The 25,839-nt window shown below is 38.3% G+C and overlaps 1 protein-coding gene across 1 annotated transcript in view; it reads right to left on the bottom strand.

Annotated features, from left to right (window-relative positions):
* Nucleotides 1–25,839, bottom strand: part of LINGO2 (leucine rich repeat and Ig domain containing 2) — a 538,957-nt gene that overhangs the window by 176,042 nt on the left and 337,076 nt on the right. The window contains exon 4 of the mRNA XM_064438384.1: nt 2,781–2,823. The gene's annotated coding sequence lies outside the window, so the exon portion shown is untranslated. The remainder of the gene's footprint in view (nt 1–2,780; nt 2,824–25,839) is intronic.

Below are 25,839 nucleotides of genomic sequence, written 5' to 3'. Positions count from 1 at the left end.
GAACATATGAAAACAATTTTTACTGTGAGGTTGGTTGAACAACTGAGCAGGTTGCCCAGGAGACTCCGGAGTCTCCATCCCTGGAGATATTCAAAACTTGACTGTACACAGTCCTAAGCAACCTACTTCAGCTGATCATACTTTGAGTATGGGCATTGAACTAGACTATCTCTAGAGATGCCTGCCATCCTCAACCATTCTGTGATTCTGTTAAATCCTATAAAATGATTGAAAGAATGAAAAAATCATCAACAACTTTTGCTTACTTGACAGTACCTTGAGACATATCAGTGTAATCTGTTTTATAATAGCATGTTATTTTATAGCAGTAGAAGAAAACTTATTTTATTTTATCTCTGCTAAGACAGTGGTTTTAGTGCAACAATATTAGCCGTGACTTTTGACGTTACAGACACAGAGCAAAACTGGCATTTAAATAAAGAATCTTCACAAGAAGAACTTGCCACTATATCTAAATCCCCCAGAACCCTATTGAAGTAGACAGGTTTAATATTTAACATAAATTTCATTCTCTGCTTGTTCATTTTTACTAGTACTGTAGTCCAATTTTTGAAAGTGAACTGAGGTAATAACACTGGAGAGACATTAAAGCTAAAGTCTGGAGAATACTTTTAAAAGCACAGTCCCACAGAACAAATACCTAACACTATGGGAGCTAGTAAAGTCAAACAAGCAAAGCACTCTCAACAAGCCTACACCTTCTGTTTCATTTCCACCATTGTGAAAACAAAATTCATAAATAAACAGGTTATGTTTTGTGCTCTCTTTGTTCAGGTATATGTCACTGAAGCAGAACCCAAGTTTCACATATTCAGGGGCTTTCTGATATTACTGGTGAAAGCAGTCTGCCCTCCTTGGGAGCTTAGACTCTGTGATGGCCTGAAATCCTGCTCAGGTTTGAGAATTACACTCCTATTTGCAGTATTAGCATTTTGCCAGTCTTGTCTTACTATGTCATGACTATGCCTAGGTCTCAAAGAAGAAAGAAATGAGGGATGTGGGGAACTGGTCTTTGGATGGTTCTGTATAATCTGTGGAGAGATACTCATTGCTCCCTCTGTTATTTATCAGATTTTTTCAGTAGTGCTAATGGAAAAAGAGGACAGCAAAGAGGATTTTCTTGCTGTACCACACCATGACTGTGGTACATGAAGCATGAGTGTGGTACATGAGCATGAGACACTAACTGACCCAAGGGTTTACCATTTGAATCAAGAGCTCAGGCAAAGGATGGGGAAAGAGCTAGTGGGGAGAAAAGAACACAGATGCAATGAATATGATATTGATTTTGATTACTTGTTTTAAATGTTGGTTCTGGATTTTCAATCCTCTCCGTGGGTTTATGACAGAGGTGATTCCAGAGGTAGCAACAAATCAAAGAAGAAAGTGAAAAGGTGCTAAAACAGAGCGTGGAAACTTTCAGAAAATACAGTAGTGTGATGGTGCCATCTGAATTCCTCATTATAGATTTGGGAGTCTTTTTGAAGCTATTGTGTACGGTGAAAACAAATTCCATGCTGTACTGATACATATTTAGTGGTGGTTATAGTATATGTGTGCTCACAGTTTCTAACATCAAGTGCAAAGGCTACAAGTGTCAACAGTTGTTCGTTTAGAAAACTGATACCAGCTAATTGTTGCATGGCAGAATATGCACCCCTGAGAACAACACGGCTGTCCCTTCCCCATGATGAGTTTGACCCTGACCAGCCAACAAAACATGTTAATCAAATCCAAATTTACTAGGATAGTCACCTACTGAGAACTGGCTTGAAACCATTGAAATCACATACCTAGCAGTTTTCAGAAGTTAATCTGAAGGTAAGAGCAGCATGCCAACTAGTTGGAATTAATAGGGTAGCAACACTGGGATCAGGAAATTTTTTCGGACAAGTACTGCTGCATGAGAAGTGTTACTTCTCATGTTACAGACTGGCTGACTTGGCTATTTTTACTACTGGTTGGTTCACTGCCTGTTGGTGGAATGGAGTCAGACGTTTTTACAGTGGTTGCTGCGGGGTGCATCACAGGAGCTTCCAGTTGCTCTGAACACTAACAGCAACTCCAGTGGGTCATTTATGAAGCATGTTACCCATATGTGTACAGATCTTTTACTTCATGTAACAGCTATGACACATCTCAGTCCCATGAATGAAAAGCACCAGCTACTGTAAAATCAAATACTAAAAATGGAGAGGACATTTTTGATTGCTGCGTTTTTGTTTTCTATCTAATTCCTGAGTCTCTAAAATTCCATTTCTTCTTTTTTTTTTTCTTTTCTCCTCCCTAGTCTTAGATCTAGGGCCTCATTTTATATACAGTGGAAAGCTGAAGTTCTAAAATAATGTATTGCAGGAACTTGAGCTTTGATATGCATTCTGTCATAACTAGGATTCAATAAAGAAATGCTTAATAAAGCTGTGCAGAGATTGCACTACATTTTTCTTCTTTTTTTCAGATTTCATGATTTAAGACTGAAAGTCACAAAACAGAACAAAACTTATCAGTCCATGAATCAATTAAACCTGTTCCATCCATTTAAGAATGGTGAGATATATGACCTGTGATCAACTTGCCATGGTCAACCAAAAGAACACAATATACATCCCAGCTCTTTCATGTAGAAAAAAATAGCTAACATCTGTAAAAAGAAAACTAAAACACTTTCATTTTTAACATTCTTGCAACATAACTGAAAATAGTAATACAAGACATATTCAGATCAAGTTGTTTTACTATGGAAAGTATAAGCAATGTACCTTTAGACTTAGTGGGTTCAAGTCCTGGAGACGATCACTGCACCTTTGAAAATAAAATTGATCTGTTAAAACTTTTGTAACTAAATTCATTTAGGATAAAAATTCCTGATATCTGAAGTCTTTTACTTAGCACAGTTTGCAAGCTTCTTTGGTACCAAGTATCATGCTCCTTTCTGACTAAAAGCTACCTTTAAGAGAGAAGCCTAATTTGTTCAGTCCCTCAGTTCCTCTTTTGAGGTTTCCAAGAAGAAGGTCCACTGTAATATACACTCTTACCCACTCCAGTCTCCCAGCCTGGATTTCAGCTTATTATGTATTACAAAGCAAGAAAGCTTTCTAAAGCAACCATTTTATGAATCAACCATTTTATGAATCAACAATATTTTGTACATCCTCTGCAGCACTGGTTGCTGTGGCAGCAGTTAACCAACTGTGCAAAAATAAATACCAATCTTACAGAATACAGAAAATAACATGCCTAGCACCAACCTTTTACTCAGCTTTTTTGGAATGAAGGGGAATATAACGACTGGACATCTCCTGGATTACCAATACTGGTGTCAGCACATCGGACAAAGTATTATAGACAGAGCACTGGGAACAGCTTATTTTGCACAGGAACACCTTGATAAGTCTTTTCCCATTCTAACTTTTGTTACTTGCACCTATTACGTGAATGACATCATGCTCTTTCATACTCTACTGTGGAAGAATTTCCAAAGCAGATCCTTTGCTCCTCTATACCTAGAATGATTTCAGAAAAGTGATAGCAATTTATAGTGTTTGAGGATCTCACCCCTTGAGTACATGATATCAAAGCCCTCTTGACAAACAGACAATTCTGGCATATTTTTCTGAGAGACTAGGTAGAAGCTTAATCCTATGGTGACCAGTCCTTACCATCCCTTTTGCAACTTTGTATATATATTTATAAATGTATAATTATATTTTTATACATACATACAGACCTGTATATCTACACACAGACATATATAGAGAGTATGTATATAGCATTGACATATTTTTTTTAAATACTGCCTGAAAGTATTTATTTCCCACCCCTTTGAAAATGCCTTAATTCATAAAAGTTTGGACTTGCTACATCAAATTTTCTGGAAGTGTGAAATTACCTGTCACCCTTGAAATATCAAAGAGCTATAGTCCAAGTGCTGTATGGCTGTTCTACCACAGAGCTTGACTTATTGCAATATAAATAGTACAACCATCTTATTCATCTTAATTTCACAGGTTTAACTGCTTTATAGCAAAATACACAGCTTACAGGGATCATCCAAGATATATCCTTTAGGTTTGTGCCATTAAATGTTTCTGTAGAAGCCATCACAGGGTGTAAGAATCCAAGTAACCTTGTCTCAATAGCTGTTGCTTTATTGGCTAACACAAAGAAAAGTGTATTTCCCCACCTTCAACAACCTGACTAGTGACTCCCTTGTGAGGGGACAAAACGCAGTCTGAAAAGCATACATACTGAACCTGGCCGGATATAGGAGGTTTGCAGATTTGCACCATGACTCATTGAAGATTAATATTCCATAAAATTCCAGATCCTACCTTATGTCATTCCCAAATCTCCTGAAATCTTTGATCTATTATATAACCCCTGAAACTCACAAAGCTGATCTCAAAGAGAATGCATTTCCTAGGTAGCTAACTGAAAATAAACCATATATTTGTGTCTCAACAAAATGCTTATTAGAGATAAGTTCTGATTTTTTTGGTGTGGCAAAATTACATTTTTCTCCTTAGGTATATACTACTTAATAACTAATAATAGTAATTAATATACACCAATAACGGATGTCTGTTTGACAAAACCACAATGAAGTGAGGGCTATCAGCTCCATTAATCACTGATGTGAAAGTAGCTGACACCCCTCAGTGATGACTATATTACATTTCACTAAGGCACTTCACTCATTAAAATTTACATATATTCTGAAATAGTTTTTTGATTAATAAAAAAGAAACTTTCATACACTTAAAACAGAACAATCTCACAATAGACCAACATACTTCATGCACCTAGTCAATTTATTTCATCTCAAGAATTAATTAATTAACTTTCTGGCACTGTTTATTCAAATGAAAAAATATAAGTCCTGATTTGTAAAACCAACAGATACATATATCAACACATCAGGTGGTGGGATTAATTTACCCCAATGAGCTCTGTTCATAGTCTACCACTGGATTTTCCTGTCTGCTAATAATGACCAAATTCCTCCTTGAAACAAAACTATGTCAATGACGGAGTTGAGACAGCTTAGTGTCAGATGCAGAATGAGAGGCACAGAATCAGCTTTGTTGAATCATAAAGCATCCAAAGCATGAATGTGCAGTTGGCTACAGATTTTCCAGACATCATCTGTCTGAAATGAAGACAGCAGAAGAAAGCCTGGCTTAAAGTTATGGTGTTTGAAATTTTCCACTCAAATGCTTCAGTGGCTTCAAATAACTGAGATATAGGCAAAAAAAAAAAGAAAAAAGCCTGTGTTATTTGGCCGTTGGTAGAAAGTTCTGTCAAGTACTGTCAGCTTACCATTCTCATGTCCCCATGCTTCAAAGAAAGCTTCATAGCTACTTCATAACTACTGAAAGAGCAGCCTTTTTGCCCTAAAATTGCCATTTTGCTGACCCTCTGAAAATCCAGAAAATGTGGTCGAGTTACAAGAGTTGTGTGTAAACCCAGTAGAGTGAAGGGGAAATTCATATTGTAGCGGCTCATCATTGGTAATTTGTGAGCAAGGAAGGACCTCGCATGGAGCACAAGAAGGCCGAGCTGCGGAAGGCGTTGAACTGGCTGGAAGCAGGAATGCCAGAGACAGGGAGGTCTGTAGGGAGTGAAGATTCCCTCGGTGATGAGACAAGAAATGCCACAGAGTTGTCTTGCAGCAATCGATCAGTCGTGGAAGGCGAGTGCTCAGGGGCCATCTTTGGGCAGCAGAGCTGGGCTGGGGGATGGACCCAACGCTGGGCTGAGGCGCCCCGTGCTGACGCTCATGGGCTTGGTGTCAGTGCAAATGTACAGAAGGAAATGATGTGTATCACACCTTTGCAGACTCCTGTAGGACCGCTCAGGGCAGTAGGAGTCTGTCCAATGCCTTGTGCATTAAAGCTTTTATATTTAAGCATAAACATGTTTAATTCACCTCAAGTAATACACTAAAAATTCCCCAACAAGACATTTGCAGGTTAGCAGTTAAAAACATAGAGATTCTGTCTGCAGAACTGACTGGATGATAAACATGACATTTCCACACAAAGGATGGGTTACAACATAAAACTAATTTTTTTCTTTTATGATGCAGCTCTTGGCAGTTTCAGACAAACTACGGGATGTCCTGTGAATATTTATAAAACATTTTGGATTGAAATGCCTCATAGAAGAAAAAAAATACAACATGTAGTTAGGTGTTCACATAATATGTATCCTATTGTATGTACCAGCACAATAATACAAATTTCTTTTAACATAATCTATAGGCTCTGCTTTCTACACTGAAAACAATGGAGCACCCAGTCCAAAAGGCTCAGATGAGTGATCTATAAAAATAAATTTCCGTAACTGAAAACAATTAGGAATGTAATAACGAAGGCACAGTTCTCACAATAACTAAGGGAAATTACTGAGCTTGTTTTGTGACTGATGAACAAAGACTTTGAAAGGAAAGTTAATCACTGATTTCTTATCATATAGTTAGATGCCAAATTAGATCACATAATTACAGATGAATGAATTTCTATCCTCATTTTATATATAATCTTGTCTAGCATGCTGATTACCACAGTAAGAAAAAACAGAATCTTGAGTGTTTATTTCATGGTATAACTGTGGGAATTCACTTCTAGCACACAAGAGCAGATACAATCTTGCAGCTATAGGAAAATTAAAATTATTCAGCCCCAATCAACTCATCTACATCCATGGGAAAAGTATGTATTGCCAGAACCCTTTATCAGGAATCAAAGTCATCACAGCAACAGAAGGAATGTATTGCTGGCTGTATGTGCTATAGGAAGGTACATGACCAGGGGATCCCCATCCCGGTCACATCACATCCCTTTTCATACTGTCCTACTTTAAATAGCATTAGGTCCTTATTTTTCTCTACCCATACAGCAGCCTCCATCACTTATTTATTCTTGGTGGCTTAGTCTCATTTTTCACTGACAGCTGCTTCTCATATTTTAAAGATCTTTGAAGTGATACTGTAATTCATTTTTTGCACTTGGACATTTTCTGACGTGAGGTTGAGAACAATGCCACTAACATGCCATTACTAAATGGAACAAGAAAAATGCTCTGTTCATCTACCTCCACTCCACCTAAAAAATTCTGTCTTTCGCCAAGAAAAGTGACTATGATTAGTCCATGGTATGCTATAGATATATTTCTACTGAGTTAATTATAGCATTAATACAGAAAAGCCAAGACTTGCCTTTATGTAGGCAACTTTGTATTTAAATCAAGGTAATGGAAAATGAGTGCAGTGAACCTTATGTAACACTGAAAAATCATCAATAATATTAGCAGACAATGAAGCAAAGTAGCCCAAGAGAACCACAGTACACATTTTGAAATTCACTCTTTTATCAAAACATAGTATGCCATTGTGAACAACTATGGGAAGGGAATATTTTGAGAAGACAGAGATTAGAATTTTACTTAATTTCTCTGAAGCTGAAATTTTATCCCAGTCAGAGCATCAGAGCCACAGAATAGAATACCAAAAAGGGAGCATGCTGATTTCTCTTGTGCTGCCCAGATTCTGCACAGTGCTAGTGTGACTGTTTTAGCAAAGTCCGCCACCTCCGCTGCTCACCAGCATACGCATAGCAGTGCATTTCAGCAACTTGGTAGCAATGCATGCAGGAAGGATAAAGGCCATGCCTGCAGTATGAAGATGCCCCTTATAGACTACAAGCTTCTCCCTTTAGCTCTTCATAAAAAAGTCTCCAGGAGCTGGCAGAAAACCATGAGAATGAAGTGGTGTGTGTGTGTGAAGGAGCTTCCCTAGGGAGAAAATGTTTTTCTACCATTCTGCTCTCAGTATCATAGCCAAGAACTCATTGCTAGAATCAGACTCGCATGACGCTCTGTAGTGGAAACTGTTTCTGATGGCATCTGTTTTCTTCTTATATTTTGTCTTTTAAATAAAATAAAGTGAAATCTTATCTCATTTGTAGAACCTTTTCCTAACGCGGTATTGCAGACAACATAAGACCATCACAAATGACACCTGCTATAAGGACTTTTTCATACTACTCCTTGGCTAACCTAGTTTTGAGAATGTTTTTATCACAATAATTTAACTGTAACTAAATCCACCTCACTGAACCAGGAATTTGGAGCAGGACAATAAATTTCCATAAGCTACAGCATCCTACACATCCTAAGCTGGGGCAAGTATAGATGAGGAACCAGAAAATAAGTGTGTGGCCAAAAATGCAGTTAACAAAAGGTTATTTGAAGTGGCAAGTTACAACAATTCCCTACTGAACTTTAATTTACAGCTTCTTCTAATGCCTCACATTAGGCCAGTTTAAACTGTTCAAAAGGAACCCACTCTACCTTTCTTGCCTCCTTTAACATCACCCCAGAGTTCACTCCATTTAGATTACTCTCTGGCCAGCGTGACTGCGAGAAGCAGCAAAATCTGCTATTTATGTTGCAAGCAAAAGGACTGCTGTAGCCATCCCAATGCTCTCAAATGGATATATTCCTGTTACTTACCAATTTACATAATTCAAGAGTTAAGTTTGTGATCAGTAAAGCTCCCAAGAGCAGTTGTTTGTAGGATATCTTTGCAACTCTGTCTCTACTAGCGCTGTCAGAAACACACTGTGCTCAGTTACACCTGAGCTTGACAGGCACCAACACATATTCTGAGGTTGTAACAACTACTAAATCTACCTGTGATAAGACTTTATAGTAAGTACATATCTCCTCATGTTATGTGAAAAACCCACAACAAACAACTTGATGGATTAAGGTGCACCTGGCTTGAGAGTTATTAAAGCAGGATAAAGACAATGCCCTCCAGCACCTGATTATGAGAACAACTGTTTCAGCAGTGTGTGTCAGCGTGTGGTGGGGCTAATGTTCCAATCCTCTCTCCCAAAGTACACACACAGCAATTATGCCAACAATAACTCTGCGGCTCTCAGGTTTTCTGGAAACTGTACTCACTAAAAATAGTTTAGAAAGAGCTAAGTTTCAAATTCTTTTTACAGCAAAGAGTTCAACTGATGGATGAAAGGATTATCAGTGTCCTACCTGTGTTCCTTTAGACTGGGTTCAAGTGGGTATTATCAGCAAAATCATTAGCAAAGACTACCTGGGAATAAAGATCCCATTCAACAATAATTTTTGAGGTTCCATAGTTTGCTTTTCATTCTACTTTAGAATGAAAACTACTGTTGCTGAATAATTTTTTCAAAGCAGAGCTGAAGTCTGTATTGAGTACAAGCTGGAATTTTGCTTAGCTGGAATTGCATGTGTGTCAATCAACAGACTGTTGGCTGGCCAACAGCCTCAGTGTAAGTAGTTCAAAGCAGACTGACTCTAAATAGTTTTGCCGACTCATTTAGATCAGTCTCTCCACCTCTTATCTCTCCAAATCAGCAGAAGAGGGATATGAACATGGGCTACTTACATGTCAGCAATTTTACTTCTGCTCCCTTTTGGACCAGCTCAGTATGGTGGGATTTATCCCAAAATAGACGATGAAGGACCCGGAATAACAGTCCTAAAAGCATTGTGCCTCAGAGGACATAAACAAGAGTACCTCTGCTGAGGGTCATTTAAACTAGGTGATAATGTAGCTAAGATTTTTAATGTGGACAGAAGAAAAAGGAATAAATATTTCCTGTCCTGTCACCCTCCCAGTGTCATAAACAATTATAAATGCTACTTATCTCCTTTTTTAATATTTCTTAAATCTGCAAAACCTCCATTAATTCATAAGAAGTACACACACAAGCTTTTTCCTGGGAGAAGAAAGAAAATATTAATTTATATGATTGTGCTGGTTTGGGCTGAGAAAGTGTTAATTCTCGTCACTGTAGTGCCTGCATTAGTCAGGGACCTTTTCCATCTTCCCATGCTCTGCCACGGGGGCAGGAGGCTGGGAGGGGCGGGGCCATGGCAGGGGCAGCTGACCCCGACTGGCCAATGGGGTGTTCCTTCCATGCCATGTGACACCATGACCAGCACAGTAACGGGGGCAGTTGGCGCGAGGGGGTTGTTGCGGCTCGGGGACGGGCGGTGTCGGGTTGGTGGGTGGTGAGCGGCTGCATCATGGGCTGTTGGTTTTGGGTGTTCATTCCCCTTTCCCCCCTGGCCTGGATTTCACCTCTCTCATTTTTCTCCTTCCCATGGCATTATTGTTGCTGTTGTTATTATAATTTTATTTTAATTATTAAACTGTTCTTATCTCAGCCCACAGCCTTACCCTTCTGATTGTCTCCCCCATCCCACCGGTGGGGGAGTGAGCAACTGGCTATGTGAAGATTTTGGATTATCACCAGAGGAGGAGGTGACACATGCTGAAGAAGCCCCACTCTATAACAAACTGCCAGAAGATGAAAAGCACTATGCCCTGTTCGCTGATGGGTCCTGTCGCCTTGTGGGAAAGCACCGGAGATGGAAGGCTGCTGTATGGAGTCCTACACGACAAGTAGCAGAAACTGCTGAAGGAGAAGGTGAATCGAGCCACTTTGCAGAGGTAAAGGCCACCCAACTGGCCTTAGACATTGCTGAACGGGAAAAGTGGCCAGTGCTCGATCTCTGTACTGACTCCTGGGTGGTGGCAAATGCCCTGTGGGGCTGGTTACAGCAGTGGAAGCAAAGCAACTGGCAGTGCAGAGGCAAACCCATCTGGGCTGGCACATTGTGGCAAGATATTGCTGCCCGGGTAGAGAACCTGGTTGTAAAGGTACGTCATGTGGATGCTCACGTCCCCAAGAGTCGGGCCACTGAAGAACATCGGAACAACCAGCAGGTGGATCAGGCTGCCAAGATTGAAGTGGCTGAGGTGGATCTGGACTGGCAGCATAAGGGTGAACTATTTCTAGCTCGGTGGGCCCTTGACACCTCTAGGCCATCAAGGGAGAGATGCAACATACAGGTGGGCTCGTGATCGAGGGGTGGACTTGACCATGGACGCTATGGCACAGGCTATCCACGAATGTGACACATGCGCTGCAGTCAAGCAAGCGAAGTGGGTAAAGCCTCTGTGGTATGGGGGACGATGGCTGAAATATAAATATGGGCAGGCCTGGCAAATTAACTATATCACACTCCCACAGACCCACCAAGGCAAGTGCAATGTGCTGACAATGGTAGAAACAACCACCGGCTGGCTGGAAACACGTCACATCCCCCATGGCACTGCCAGGAACACTATCCTGGGTCTTGAAAAACAAGTCCTGTGGCGACATGGCACCCCAGAGAGAATTGAGTCAGACAGTGGGGCTCATTTCCAAAACAACCTCATAGACAGCTGGGCCAAAGAGCACGGCACTGAGTGGGTGTATCACATCCCCTGTCATGCACCAGCCTCTGGGAAAATTGAAAGATATAATGGAATATTAAAGACGACGCTGAGAGCAATGGGGGGTAGAACATTTAAACACTGGGATACACATTTAGCAAAGGTTAGTCAACACTAGGGGATCTGCCAATCAAGCTGGCCCTGCCCAGTCAGAAATCCTACATACTGTGGAAGGGGACAGAGTCACTGTAGTGCGCATCAAAAATATGCTGGGAAAAACAGTCTGGCTTATTCCTGCCTTGGGCAAAGGCAAACCCATTTGTGAGATTGCTTTTGCTTGAGGACCTGGGTGTGCTTGGTGAGTGATGAGGGAGGATGGAGAATTCCAATGTGTGCCTCAAGGGGATTTGATTTTGGGTGAAAACAGCCAATGAACTGAATGGCATAATGCAAACTGCTATAAATATTTTATGCCATCTCCTCTGTGGTTGCTATATGCCATGTCAATGATATCACAGTACAAATTTCCCAATTAATGGAAGATGAACTTTGATGAAACAAGCAAAGTGCAGCAGTGATGGAACGATGACTGACTCGGTATGCAGCAATCCAACACTGCACACACCATCTCTCCCACCCTGAAAGACTGATAAAACAAATGGAGCCCAGAGTCATGGACTGGGTGAACTCAGTGGACATTTTAATGGACATTTTACAGGGAAGATCCATAGACCGAGGGACTAATGTCTGTGTATTATGTGAAAGGATGGGAAGGGAAGGGGTAGTGGCTGGTAAGGCTGTATTGGATGGTCTGGGACCTGGGCATGGTGTAAATGGTGTGGAATAAGGGGTGGAGAATGTGCTGGTTTTGGCTGGGATAGAGTTAATTCTCTTCACTGCAGTGCCTGTAGTAGTCAGGGACGTTACCAGCTTGCCATGCTCTGCACCAGGCAAACTGACCTAAAATCGGGCACCAAGTTATGAAATAGAGTTACTTTTATTTTTACTTACTGTCCTCATTCATTGCTTAATTTTACACTATCCTTGCAAGAAACAAGCCATTTTACAATCAGTGTGCATTATTGAGCACAGAACAAAGAACTGAGAATTGCTTCATATGAATCTCAGCTCTATTTCTTCTCACATAACTTTGACCAAAACACATTTTTCCATCCTATAACATCACATTAACAACATGCTTTGCCCTATTGAGTTCCTGAGAGCCTCTTCTGTGATAGAGCACTAGGTGCTGGTGCCCATCAGGAGAACAACTCCTACTTAATTGCCAGATGTTCTCCTATAGAGGAAGACTTTTGGCAGGGGCATTTAAAAATGAATGAGGTAGGCAGAGGAGAGGTCTTTGTAAATAGGCATGTTTTGTCTGGTTTAGAAAAAGGAGCTGGTCAAATAATCCCCTTACTTGTTGATTCTTAAAACAGATCATATGGGGTTCTTAAGATGCAGCCATGCTATTAATTTGCATCCCAGGAAATTTAAATCTAGATTGAGGTACCTTCCCCACCCAACTCCAAATGAAGAAAAACGTGCAGCTATCAGAATCAGACTTTGCATTTTCATAATGATTCAAGCTCATACGAAAGTATCTAAGTGAAAAGTGCTATTTGAAATAAATTTACCCATTTTGAATAATAAGCACTCTCTACTTTCAGATGAATGTATAGAACTAAACAGCTTTTCATCCCCATATTCCCAGAAGGAAACACTGTAATAAATATATATATACACACACATATATATATAACAAAATAAAAACCCTATGTGTGTAGTAGCAACATATTGAGAATAAGCCTAACTGATCAGATTGAAGTTGTCTGGTGTCTGTCAGCATATATCTTGAGCCAAATAACAGTTTAGCATGAACAGTTCATTTAGGACAACTACAAAACAGAATAAGTTGTTCAAACTTGTCCACATGGTTACATATTGACTTTATAAGATTTGAAATGAAAAGCTAAATGTGCAAAAGCATTCAATCCTTCTGAGTGTACTTTTAGCTGGACCTGCAAAATTAACTGCTTGCTTATCAGAAATGAGCTCTCAACACAAATCAACGTGAGGGTGATCTTGGATCTCCAGTTCACGTTTCTTTTCACTCTGCAAGATTATTGGGGATAATTTTTACGTTACTGAAAAAATAATATGAACATCTTCTTTACACTGTCTTTCTTTTGTAGGAAACATGTTATGAAATACTAGCATATTCAACTCCTCAAGGAGAGTCCAGGGGTGAAGAAGAAACATCTCTTATTCAGACTGAATTGTTAATAGAGGATTTTGTTCTGCAGGAAGAGACAGGTCAGTAACTTCCTCTGACACTCCAAAGTGTGGCAGATAAACAGTGGCCAAGTAGCTAGTAAGGCATAGTGAAGAATGTGGGAGCTGAAGCTTCAGTCCCCGTTCCAACATAAACTCTCTTTGCAACTGTATAGAGTTAAGTTAGTGTCTTATTTTGTCTAGGTTAAAATAGTACAGGTAATAGCATGACATGACTGCAGTTAGGAGGAAAAATACATTAAAGATGAGGAGGAACTTGGATACTATGGTAACAGAGGTCTGATAGCTATCTAAGATAAGAAAACAATACAGAAATATTGGCTGGAAGAAACAAAAACAGAAATAAGATATAATCTAGAATGATTATAAAAAAAAAAGTAAAACCCCAAGACGGTCTAGTGCCACACTTCTAGGGCACTACCTAGGTAATCACTTCAGTGTTACCTTTTGCAACTACATACATTTCCAAAACTTGCTCTAGCCTACCATTCTTATTAATTATTTGTGCCAGAGGGACACAAAACCCAAGACAATATTATGCCAAGCATGGGGTAACCAAAGCATGACATTTGGACTAGACACAAAAACAGATGACTGTGAAGTAACCAAGGAAAAGGAGATGAAGGGCATTCAGGTGTGGCCAGCAGCACAGCTGTGGAACAGGTGTCAGGCCCTTAGACACACTACAGCCTCAGCTGTTTCATTTGCTCATGCAAGAACTATAAGCTCTTTAGGAAAGAGATTATTTCATGCAGATTTGCAACCAATATATTAGTCTTATTCCAGAAGTGCCACAGTCGTGTTTCCTGAAAAACTAAAATCTTTCCCCACGTTCCATGTTGAAGTATATAATTCCGTACTGTTCACTGCTTTACCCCACCTTGTTTTTTCCAATGTGCTTGCATTCAAAATACAGTATCTCTGTTTTCCTAAAGAAAAAAAATCTTCATGGACTGACAGAAATACAGAGGGCCCAAAGAAATTATGCAGTTCAATACAGAATAAGAGACTGGTTGAATATTAGCATGGCACACACATGGTGATGAACTCATACGCAACTTAAAAAACCCTCTTATATAATTCTTCTTTTAAAAAAGCAAAGAAGAAAAGGAAAGAACCAAGAAATTACTTGGACCACGAATCTCTTCTTGTACTGTGCTGCTCACATTTTCTTTTGAAGTCCTATTAAACCGTAAAGTGACATTTATAATAAATGCAGGTTTTGAGAAGAACATCAGAACACCTCAGGTAAGTGGTTTCTGGTGGCTTAAAGTGCCAGGAGGATTCAGTTATGCATATTTTCCCATTTGTTTTAAATCCTCTAATATTATGGGAAAACAGTCTACTAGCCTCATTACTACAGATGAGAAGTTTTATTAACTTGGATTAAAGTTGTTATGATATCTGAACATGGGGAATGGAGTGGTGATTGCATTAACAATTCTCAGTTGGCTAGAAGTGGTGGATTATGGTTGTAAATCTTGGCTTTGATTATATCTGCATTAAAAAGTGCAAGGGAGCCTACAGGATTTTGAACACTTGAAATGGGGATACTTTCATAGGGAAAGAAAAAGTCAGAAAAAGCCCAAGCTCATAAACCAGTGGCATTTACAAGCCAATGGTGTTTACATGCCAGTGACACTTACAAACCAGATATATTAAAGCATTTGGAAACAGAGGTTCAGAGGGACGCTTATATAGATGACACAAAACCCCATTAAGTATCTCCCTTCCCTTTACTTCTATGGAAGGTTGGTATCTAATTGGTTTTGAAAACAAATATGCTTTTTCTCTTCCCTGCCCCCAAGACTTTCCTCTCCCTCTCACAAAGACAGCGTTTAAAAGTGTGGTCCCTAGAGCTTCCATTACCATTAGAGGAAGAGGCTGGAAGGAGACCTGCAGATCAGTTTACCTTTGCTCTTTGTTCACGGCTAGCTGCGTTTTGACTCCACAGAAATATTCTTATTTTCTTCATTTAATAAGCTCACCCACATGGAGTTAACTGCTAACATTTGTAGTAAAAGCAAAAGGGGAACTGTGATAAATAAATCTACTTTTAAAGGTTCTCTGAGTACATAAAACTGATAACATGTAACAGGAACTGGCTTTATGTACTGTAAGCATGGATGCCATGTACTAAGCACTGAACTTGGCTTAGAGAACTGAGTTGTGCCTTGTGGTCAGCACAGTAAACAAGATAAATCAGTGCATTTCCTATACCTCCCATCTCACACAGCAGAGAATTTAAGTTGCTATGCTCCTTGAAAGGGAATGTAGCACTTTTCATTAAATCTGGCTGGTGAGAAAGAAGGACCATTGCCTACATTTTGACCTAGCTGGGAAATTTTGTGTCCTACATAGAAAGAAGGTAACAATAATCATACCTAAGACTATTTTGAGGCAGGACTCTAATTCTGCTTGCCAAGCATTAGAGGGCTGTTTTCCAATCTACTTTGCATAGCTGCATGAGGAATGTAGAAAGCAGTCCCAGGAGAACTGGTTTATGATACTGCTGCAGTTATGGATGATTTGTCTGTCTCCATGCTCTGCACATCTGAGCATTAACTGCCATCAGACCTGAAGCTGGAGGGACAACCTTAAGCAACTTCCCAGTATTGCACAAATGGATTACGAAATGCCAAGGATTTTAAGGACAAGAAACTTAACAGTTCTGAACAGTATAAAGGCAGACTGTTACTGTAGTTCATAGAGAGCCAGCTCTATTTTCATTAATATTAACACAGTTGAGAGATGCTTCACCGGAAGATAAAAGGATTGACAACTATTCACTAGAAGCAACTACACAAAAGAGATGCATGAAAGTCTAAATTAGTCTAAGTCCCTCTTCATTTCAGTGATTTTCAGTTCAAGAGTAAAATAGGTATTTCCTGGGTAAACAAGTGTCCTAGTTAATGGGTTCTCTAGCAACTTTTGTTTGTTTGTTTTGGAGAGAATACCTTTTTAAAAATATAGCTGAATTGATAAGCAAACAATTTGGCTATTTTTCAGAACCTGCTAGGTGGGGTAACTGCAGACAGAAATTTCAGTCTACAATATAAAAAGTGCCTTTTTGGGATGCATTCTTTTTATAGAATCATAGAATGGTTTGGATTGGAAGAGACATTTGAAGATCATCTAGTCCAACCCCTCTGCCATGGACAGGGACATCTTTCATTAGATCAGGTTGCTCAATGCCCCATCCAACCTGAAACCTGACCCTGCACACTTCCAATGATGGGACATTCACAGCTTCTCTGGTAAAAATATTCTTATTTATGTCCAATATAAATCTGCCCTCTTTCATTTTAAAACCATTGCCCCTTGTTCTGTCTCTGGAGGCCTTGTAAAAATTCTTTCACAATCTTTCTTATAAAGCCCCCTTTAAGTACTGAAAGGCTGCAATAAGGTCTCCCTGGAGCCTTCTCATCTTCCACCTGAACAACGCCAACTCTCTCAGCCTTTCTTCATAGGAGAGGTGTCCTAGCCCTCTGATCATTGTTGTGGCCTAATCTGGACCCTCTCTAACAGGTCTGTGTCTTTCTTGTACTGGGGCACTAGAACTGTATGCAGGTGGAGTCTCACCAGAGTGGAGTAGAGGGAAAGAATCAACTCCCTTGACCTGCTGGCCACACTGCTTTTTGTGCAGCCCAGGATACAATTGGCTTTCTGGCCTGCAAACACACATTGCTGGCTGTCTAGTAACTTCAGAAGGGCCAAATAATCTCATTATATCAATAACACTTTTAAAAATGGATTTTCCCATTTAAGTTATGTCAGTGGCACTCTTTAACAGTAACTGATGTCAACAGTAACTGATACATCTCAGCTTCAGTTAGACATGTGATTGAGAGCAACTGCCCAAGGATATGGGAAATAAGATATTTTAATATTTATTTGCAGAAAACTAATGAAGAAGAAGAGTAATAGAATGTCAACCAGTATCATGGGAAGATGTTGCTAAGCATGGGTTAATACCACTGCATAAGTGAAGGTTAAAACTGATGATTATCATCCAAAGAGATAAAGGGTATTCGCAAAACTATGAAGCAAGCTGCATGATTTGATAGTTTGTTTTACAGTAGGAAGCTAGTCACAACTGGAGACACTTCTCCTCCACTACACCAAATATTTCTGATTGCTAATTCTGGTTAATGACTGTCCATGACCCATTACTGTATTTTGTTAACGAAGTAGTAGTCAGTAATCCTCTTCATCCTTGGCTCAGAGGTTACTTTAGTTTTAAGATACATAAAAAGAGAGAGGTCTGCCAGTGGTAGAGAAATTTGTTTCCCATTAGTTAGATTTTCAAAACAAATTTGGGAATATTTTAAGATGCTGATGAAAGAAAGTAGCATATTGAAACTATCAGTAGTCAAACTATTAAAGGATGACACATACTGAACCAGTACTGAAGGCCTGGGTGCTTATCTTAAGTTTACTTATCCTCATTTAAATTTTCTGCATCTGCAAATTTCCTGAAATTTCAAGAAGTGAAACTTCATAACGCATTTATTTTGACTCTTAACTGTTCCTGATTCTCATTAAGTCACATTACAGGGAGTATGCATCTGCTAGCTCCTGAACATGAGTCTTCAACACCAGCAAAGAACTGCAGAAAACTGGGACCTTCACTGAAAAAATGCAGCAAGGCACATATGTTATCCACACTGTAAGGCTGTAAGTCAGCTTGCTTCAACTTGACTTGAATGAAAAGGCAATGGATGTTAACTGTTTCTTCACACCAACACTTCTTCGTTTAAATTTTATTTTCTGTATTTGTATCCCATTTTTAATGCTTTCCTGCCTGAAGGAAACATCCCATTTTTGGTCAGGAAAGATGCTTAAATCCAAATTTAGGTATAAATCACAAAGTTCCTTCCAACAGAAATTTATATAGAGTACAGTACACATAAATAAAGGTTTTGCAGGCCTGAGCTCGTTAACTAGGCAGAAAAAAAAGCCAAAGTTTTCAGTCAAGGCTGATTCCAAATGCTAGATGAGATCCTTTATTCTATGCTACACAATATAGAAGAAAATAAAAAATGTTATCTTGAACTAACTGGAAAAACTGTTTCCTGGAATAGTAAATTGGAAGGGCTCTCCAGACAGAAACAAAAAGGAAATAAATGGTAACAGTGAATACGTTACAAGAATGAACCTAAACCAGGGAATGTAAATGGGAACAGAATTAACATAAATGTAATTTGTACTAATTTTTCCTTCAGAAAGTTGTCAGTTTCCAACGGACATCACTATGCTGGCCAGTTCAATGCATTGAGTATACTGACATCCTTGAAAAGTCCTTTTTGGACATAAATCTCATCCAAAACACTTTGAACTACTGTATGGTAATTCATATGTTCCTATCCAGCTGCACTGCAAAGAGGATGCAGAACTTCATCTGTATGCAAAGTACTGAAGACTTTTAAATTTCTTGACAAGAAGTGGAGATGGAAGAATAGAAATCAAGTATGTTGCTTGTTAGGACAGACTGAGAGGCCTTCAGTGCTCTAGGTGATTTTGCTTGAGCTAGTTCATTGGTCCCGTAGTCACCCTGCTGAACAGTTAATCACAGATACATACTGACTTCCAACTGCAAAATTCCACAATTAACTCCTCAATAATCTGAGAAAGGCTTTTGTAGATCATTTTTTTTTGAAATAAGCAGCTTAACCACAGATTCCATTACTTGCTCCAAGTTCTGTAACAGTGAAATCACAAAGACGAATATCACAAAGCTAGAATTCATGCTGGAGAAGCAGAAAATAGAATGTGCCCCCTGTTTCATTGCACATACCTACAGACTAAAGAATGGCAGGAGCATCAGTTTTGGAAAGAGGTTACGTGAAGATGGTACTATGCAAAGGATATATGTATTTATTTCATTCACATTAACTAAGCATGGCGCTGAGTGAGAAAATCCATCATCCACTTTTCCATTAAAGTGCACACAAGGACTTTTACGTAGTAATTACCAGTAACAATGATTCTATGTAGCCTTGGAAATTTGGGTTGGCAGAAAGTGATAAAAAGGAACATGGTGATTACCATGTGAATAGTGAGTGAGGTCCGAGGAAATTACAATGGCATTTATAGCCTTTAGTTAGGCACTTAGTTACTTTCAGTACTTGGGAAAAGATGTTCATTCTGCAATAGACTAGGGAATTACCGGTAACAGTAGTAAGAGCCACACAAATCTAACAGGCCAACCACTCTAAAATTCTTACCAGCAAAAGTCCTCTTTCTAAATCCACTCAGGACACATGTTATGCTAGACAATTTGACTCACGGCGGGGCATCTTATACGTGGAATCAGAACAGATTGTGAGATTTGAGAAATGATCTCAGCAAAATGACACTGCTAGAGCTACAGATACACATTTCCCAGCATAACTGATTTTAAGCCATCTTGCAGAGGCCAGAATCCTGCCTAGTGTAGATCAGCATTAATCCATTAATTTATAGTTACTAAACATTGTAATGTACTAGAACTGCTTTTATTTAGTTAAAGCTATGGAGCTATCTCTCTCTTCTGTTTAAAACTGAATTCAAGTCTCCAGGCAGACAATGTTAATAAAATGTTGCAGGAACTCAGAATCAATTCTTAAATCGTGAAGAGTGCACAGAAAGATGGTGACTTTCTTTCTAGCAAAAAGGTTTTACAGATGCCTAGGAAAAGTTAAGCACCTATTTAAACAGTGAGGGGAGCTATCTGAGCTACCTTTTCCAGGACAGCTAATTAGTAATGAATGAATTAAGGAGACAGAAACAAGTCACTGCAGAAAGCAAAGCATAGTCATTGCTGTCAGTCAACCACATGCGGCACAAGATAGTAGCTTGTCACAAGCTACCATGAGTAAATAGGAATAAAGATTAAGAAGAGACATACAAGTGAAGGAAAAACACTCATACATGAACTGAAGAAATTGGGGAGAGAAGATGATTGATAAGCCATGTCTTTGGATAAAAGAACATCAAACAAGGCTAAAATGGGTGGAAATACAAGCACCTGGGGGTTGGTGAAGAATGTAATTAGAAAGGACACTAAAAATGGACAAACAGAACAAGCAGAAGCAAAAAAAGATGAAGAATGAGCACCCTGATTATTATTTTCTTCCCTAGAAAGTGAAAACCAATTGCAGAAGCTTAACTCAAAGTATATAACTGGCTAATATCTAACATAATATATTTTCCATGACCAGCTAGGATTATTCCAACTAGAAGATGAATGGGATAGTAATTAGGAAGCTTGGAGTGTGGGTAAAGTCTCTTAAGGTACACTCTGCAGAGGAGTGAGACAAGCACTGCTAGGGAGGTGTTAAAATCTGCGAAGTGCCTCGAGATAATTGCCCAGATAGCAACACGGACCATACAAGAAGAGGAATGCAGGTATTAAACAGCAGTCTGTGAACCCTTTGCAAAATATGACAAGGAGAAGTATATTAGCCCACAAAGATTCATCCTACAACATTCTCTGCTAAAGTAGACTCAGGCCACCACCAAACTACTATTGTTCTGGAAATTGAAAAAGAAAAAGCTAACATACATCACCTTTGTGGGCTTTTTAACCCGTGGGGAGAATTTATAGTGTATTACTTTCTAGAACTATATTAAAATAAGTACCAATAAACTACAAGGACAGTCTGAAAAATGAATAACCTCACCTACCTTCTTCAAGCACTTGAAACAGATTGAATAAAATAGAGCACTGCATCCATATATATCAGTATCTTAGAGTGTGGGCAGATAATCTATTACCAGGCAAAACCTTCTTATAACTCTCTTGAGGCTGCTGTCCCTGCCACTACCTTCACATCTTATAATGCCATGAGTGCAAAAATAAATATTGACATTACCTGTACCATTTCTGTTCTGTGCTTTCATGACCTTCTGCATCAAGACTGAATACTTAGATAATTCTTTCTACTTGTTCTAAAACTCTCTTCAGAAACACACTGCAATTCAGGTACAGCAAATAACATGCTTTGCCCACTCAAATGCTAATGAATGGAAGAATTCAGAGAAATAGTACCAAATAAATTAAACAAACAAACAAACAAACCTACAAAAAAACAAAAACAACAAAAAAAATGAAGCCAGTAAGAGAAGAGATTAACACGGAGGAAATGCCACTGCTCACAAGTGAAATCAAGTCACAGACTCTGTATGTATTGGAAGTCCTTATAGATACAGGATGCTAAAACCAGAATGTACAGAAGGAATGTGATCCAATGTATAAAGAGAGCTTTCAGAATTTCTTAAAAAGCAATAAGTTTTCAGTGTAAAATTATGAATCCCAGCACAATGTACAGACAACAAATGGATCAAAAAGGAGAAAAATTAAAAAGTTACAAGAATTTAAATTAAGACAAGGAAATGGTTGTTTCAAGATGCACTAATGTATTCACAGATTATTTTTATTTCCAGTTCTCAGTGAAATTTTTAATTACAAGAAAACTGAAGTTTTACCCAGATCTAGCAATTTTAATTGCAATTATTACATCTTAAAATGAAAGAACAAATACAGAATAAATGCAAATCAATAGTTTCCTCTGATCACTATGAGAACGCAGCATCTTGGAGAATAGCCACATCTCTGTGGGCTGGTGTGATATGGAAGTCACCCCTCAATTCTGGTCTTTCTTATTTCCAAACCATATACTCAGGACAAACATAAGTGTAATAAACACAGTTGTCCTATGCAGGAAGTACACATACAAACAAACACAAACACACAGAATATATATTAGATACATATAAATATATATATGTATATTTCAGTTCAGTTTAAAATGGCATAAAAGAGCTCAACTAAATGTCACAGGGTAGACCTGAAGTATGAATCATTTGAGACAACCAAGCATCTTTTCTGCTTTTTTCATAAATACCACATAAATTCATTACTCTTCTCTACTAGAAAGATCTTTCTCAAAGTAACTTAGTGTTTAGCACTGGAACCTGGAATTTTGTTTTCAGTTCAGCCACTGCCACTCACATATGAGCTTTAGCACATTCTGTCACCTTTTTGTGGCTCAGTTCATTGATCTGCAAAAATGGTATAACAATACCTGTGTTGCAGCTAATTGATACTCTTATTGGGGCAAGACAGCCATAGATGAAAAGCATTATCTAGGAACGTCCTGGGAAGCCAACTGCAAGAGGAGGTGCAAGGACAGCATTAAGGCTGGCTAGTCTCATAAGTACTAACTTTGTTACAGCCAAAGCAAGCTAATTATATGATGATAGATTAGGGGAATGGACTTTTGAAAGAACATGTGTCACATGCTTCTCTTCTACTGAAAGATGAACAGGAGACAAAGTAGATTTTACAGAAACTGTGCTACTGCTAATGTGCAATATAAAGGATAATATCAGAACAGAAGGCCACACCAAAGAGGCAGATAAGAACATAGTATTTTTGAACCTTTTAAACTAGCTTCTATTCACTTTGAAGTCACTTTTCCCCACAGTCTAGCAGTATCAAAGGGTACTAAGGTGAGCAGAGACATAATTCATGCCCCTAGGTCTTTCCTACATTGCAAAATGGGATGAAGAGTTTTTAAAGAATATAATACAGTCTATATGTTTTAAAGTGCATTTTACCAGATAAAATACAAATAGCAGATACTTGCACTCAAATATAGCCACCCAAAACCACACACATTACTGCCACATTCATATAAAACACTTGAAAGGAAATGTAATTTCAGAATTAAAATCTTGCTTTGGTATTTTGATATTTCTGATATTTTTCCTTTAAACTTTTTTCTGAGAAAATTTACAAAATGCTTTTATCTCAAGATTATCCCTTGTAATTGAAAAAAACTCTGAAAATTTTTCTCTGAAAAAATGTTATTCAGCTCTTAAGTACTAGATATTAATTTTTAATTTAAATTTTCTCAAGTATGTATATATTAACAGAATTTAATATAGAGAATTTATCAAGCTATATTACACTTAAAATGCAGAATTCAAAAAGTTAGCATAATTTCTACTTATGACTCCGTTGCTAGACATATGTAGTTCTAAATAAACAGTTCTTAAAACCCAAAAGGATAGACTTGTCACTTTGTGATTTAGTGCTAAGCCCTTTCATTTTCATTTTCATTATTTTTGTTTTCCTTTTCATATCTCTAAGTAAATACCACAGTTTGGAGCTGTTCAAATAACTTATATAAATTTAACTCCACAGCAACCCTCACAACAAGGATTTCTTTCAATGCCTTGAAATAACCAGACAAATCACTAATTTGTGATTCTTTAGTGCTGGATTTTCCAATGAAACTTTTTTTACTCTTTTCATGATCTTATCTCTGTTTTATGAACTTTTATTTCTCTGTCCACTGCAGTCACTACTTCCACTTTACAGAACTAGTCCCAAGAGCACTGATGACTCAAGCAATTAAAATTGCAGGTGACCTTTATTTTTGTAATTGACTTGATTTTCAGATTAACTAATTTGCTTTCAGCTACTTGGGTTGTTAGTGGCCAGCTGAGTTCTCACTAGACAGGAACACTGTGTCTCATCTGGTCTGTCATTGCAAATGTATTTTTATTCACAAAGATTGGTATTAGAGAACAGTAGTGGAATGGCCTCCACCAACTTTCTTTAAACTTCTAGTCTGAGACATCGTCTCCCTTTCCTATACTTTGAGATGAGCCTGACAGAACACAATAGTATATCCCTGGCAATGTACTCTTACCATGTACTGTTGTTCCCGTCTGTATTTCTTCAGACTTTGTAGTTCTGGATGTGACTGACCAGTGTGTAATTCTCAAGTCACTACTGACTGACTGTGAGTTTGTGTGGATACAGTGCTCCTTCTGTACATTTGTTAGAAGCACAATTTCCTTCCAATTTTTTTCTGCAGTGAAAGGAAATAAAGTGATATAGTATCCTTTTCCATGAGAGGTATATTGTCAGCACATGAAATACCATCACTGCACAACCTGGTGGGCTCAGGAATCCAGCCTATCTGTAGAAACACTTCTAGTTCCAGGAGGAAAGCAGGTTTGCTCAAATTACATATTTCCAATCTGTTTGAAAAGCCAGTATCCACTTGGAAGCAAACTTGTTTAGGAACTACATAAACATTGCACTGGAAAATCGTATTTATTTCAAGGCTTTTATAGTCAATTCTAATTTACTTTGCCAAATGCATGCAGAAGTTCAGCAAGTATATGAGGTTACCAGCAAAAGGAAACTACTGATACTGACCAAGGAACCTGGACTATCATATTAATTTTTCAGGTAAATTTCTTAAGGGCAAGGTTTCCTGATTATCAGAATATACTTACTGGCATTCCAAGTAATATATTTATTTGATCTTTCTCATATCTTTATCCTTCCTTCTTCCATAAAAAAAAAAAAAACATTTTAAAGTTTTTTTAATGTATTTTAAAAAATCGAATAGCGAAATAACTTCTACCATTACATCCTTTACAAGGAATACAGCCATCTGCAAGCTGAAGATATGCAGAAAGCCACAGATAACATAATAGTACTAGTTTTTTTAATGTTTATTTGGGAAAATTGACAAAACTGGTTCATGTGACAGGCACATTATAATATTTTCAGGAATGGGATTAAATCAGAAAATTTTAAAGAAATTTTTTTAGTGTCTAATGGCACATGGTGATTTGGAACAATTTCTCACCTCAGTGGCAACAACTGGTATTATCCAGCACAAATCCAAAGGGGATGTCAGAATACTGTAACCATCAGGTGTGGCTTTGCACTATAAACAGTACTGAAGGCAACAGGATCTTCATTCAGTGTCTCCTGAATGTCTTTGATAAAGAGAAGAAGGATGAATTTGTGATTAAAGAACTACCAATTTAAATAAAATAAAATAATCAGTTTCCTAGGTGACACACTGTAGGGTTTTTTGTCCTTTTTAATAACAAGGGATTTACAATCAGTGTGCCACACAGGTCTCAACAACATACTGCAAATAGGTCCAGGTCCTCAAGGGCAAACTATACAGCTGACCATAAAATCAACACTGTGTTATCAAGATTGTAATTATGATCATGGGTAATGTAATAGACACTAATTTTTTCTAGTGGAAAGTCTCATTACCATAGTGTTTACCTGGTCAGTGATAAGGAGATTCTGTAAAAAAATTATGGAACCATGGTTGAGCCAAATTCCTCCCAGGAATAACTCAACATGACAAGCTATAGATTACAACTGACAAGAATGAATTTATCACATGATGTTCTAAATAACACATTATTGAAATGTG

This window comes from Phalacrocorax carbo, chromosome Z (genome assembly GCF_963921805.1).
Source record: "Phalacrocorax carbo chromosome Z, bPhaCar2.1, whole genome shotgun sequence".
Lineage (NCBI taxonomy): Eukaryota > Metazoa > Chordata > Aves > Suliformes > Phalacrocoracidae > Phalacrocorax > Phalacrocorax carbo.
Note: the sequence above shows the minus strand (reverse complement) of the source record. Positions and strands in the feature narration are given on the sequence as shown.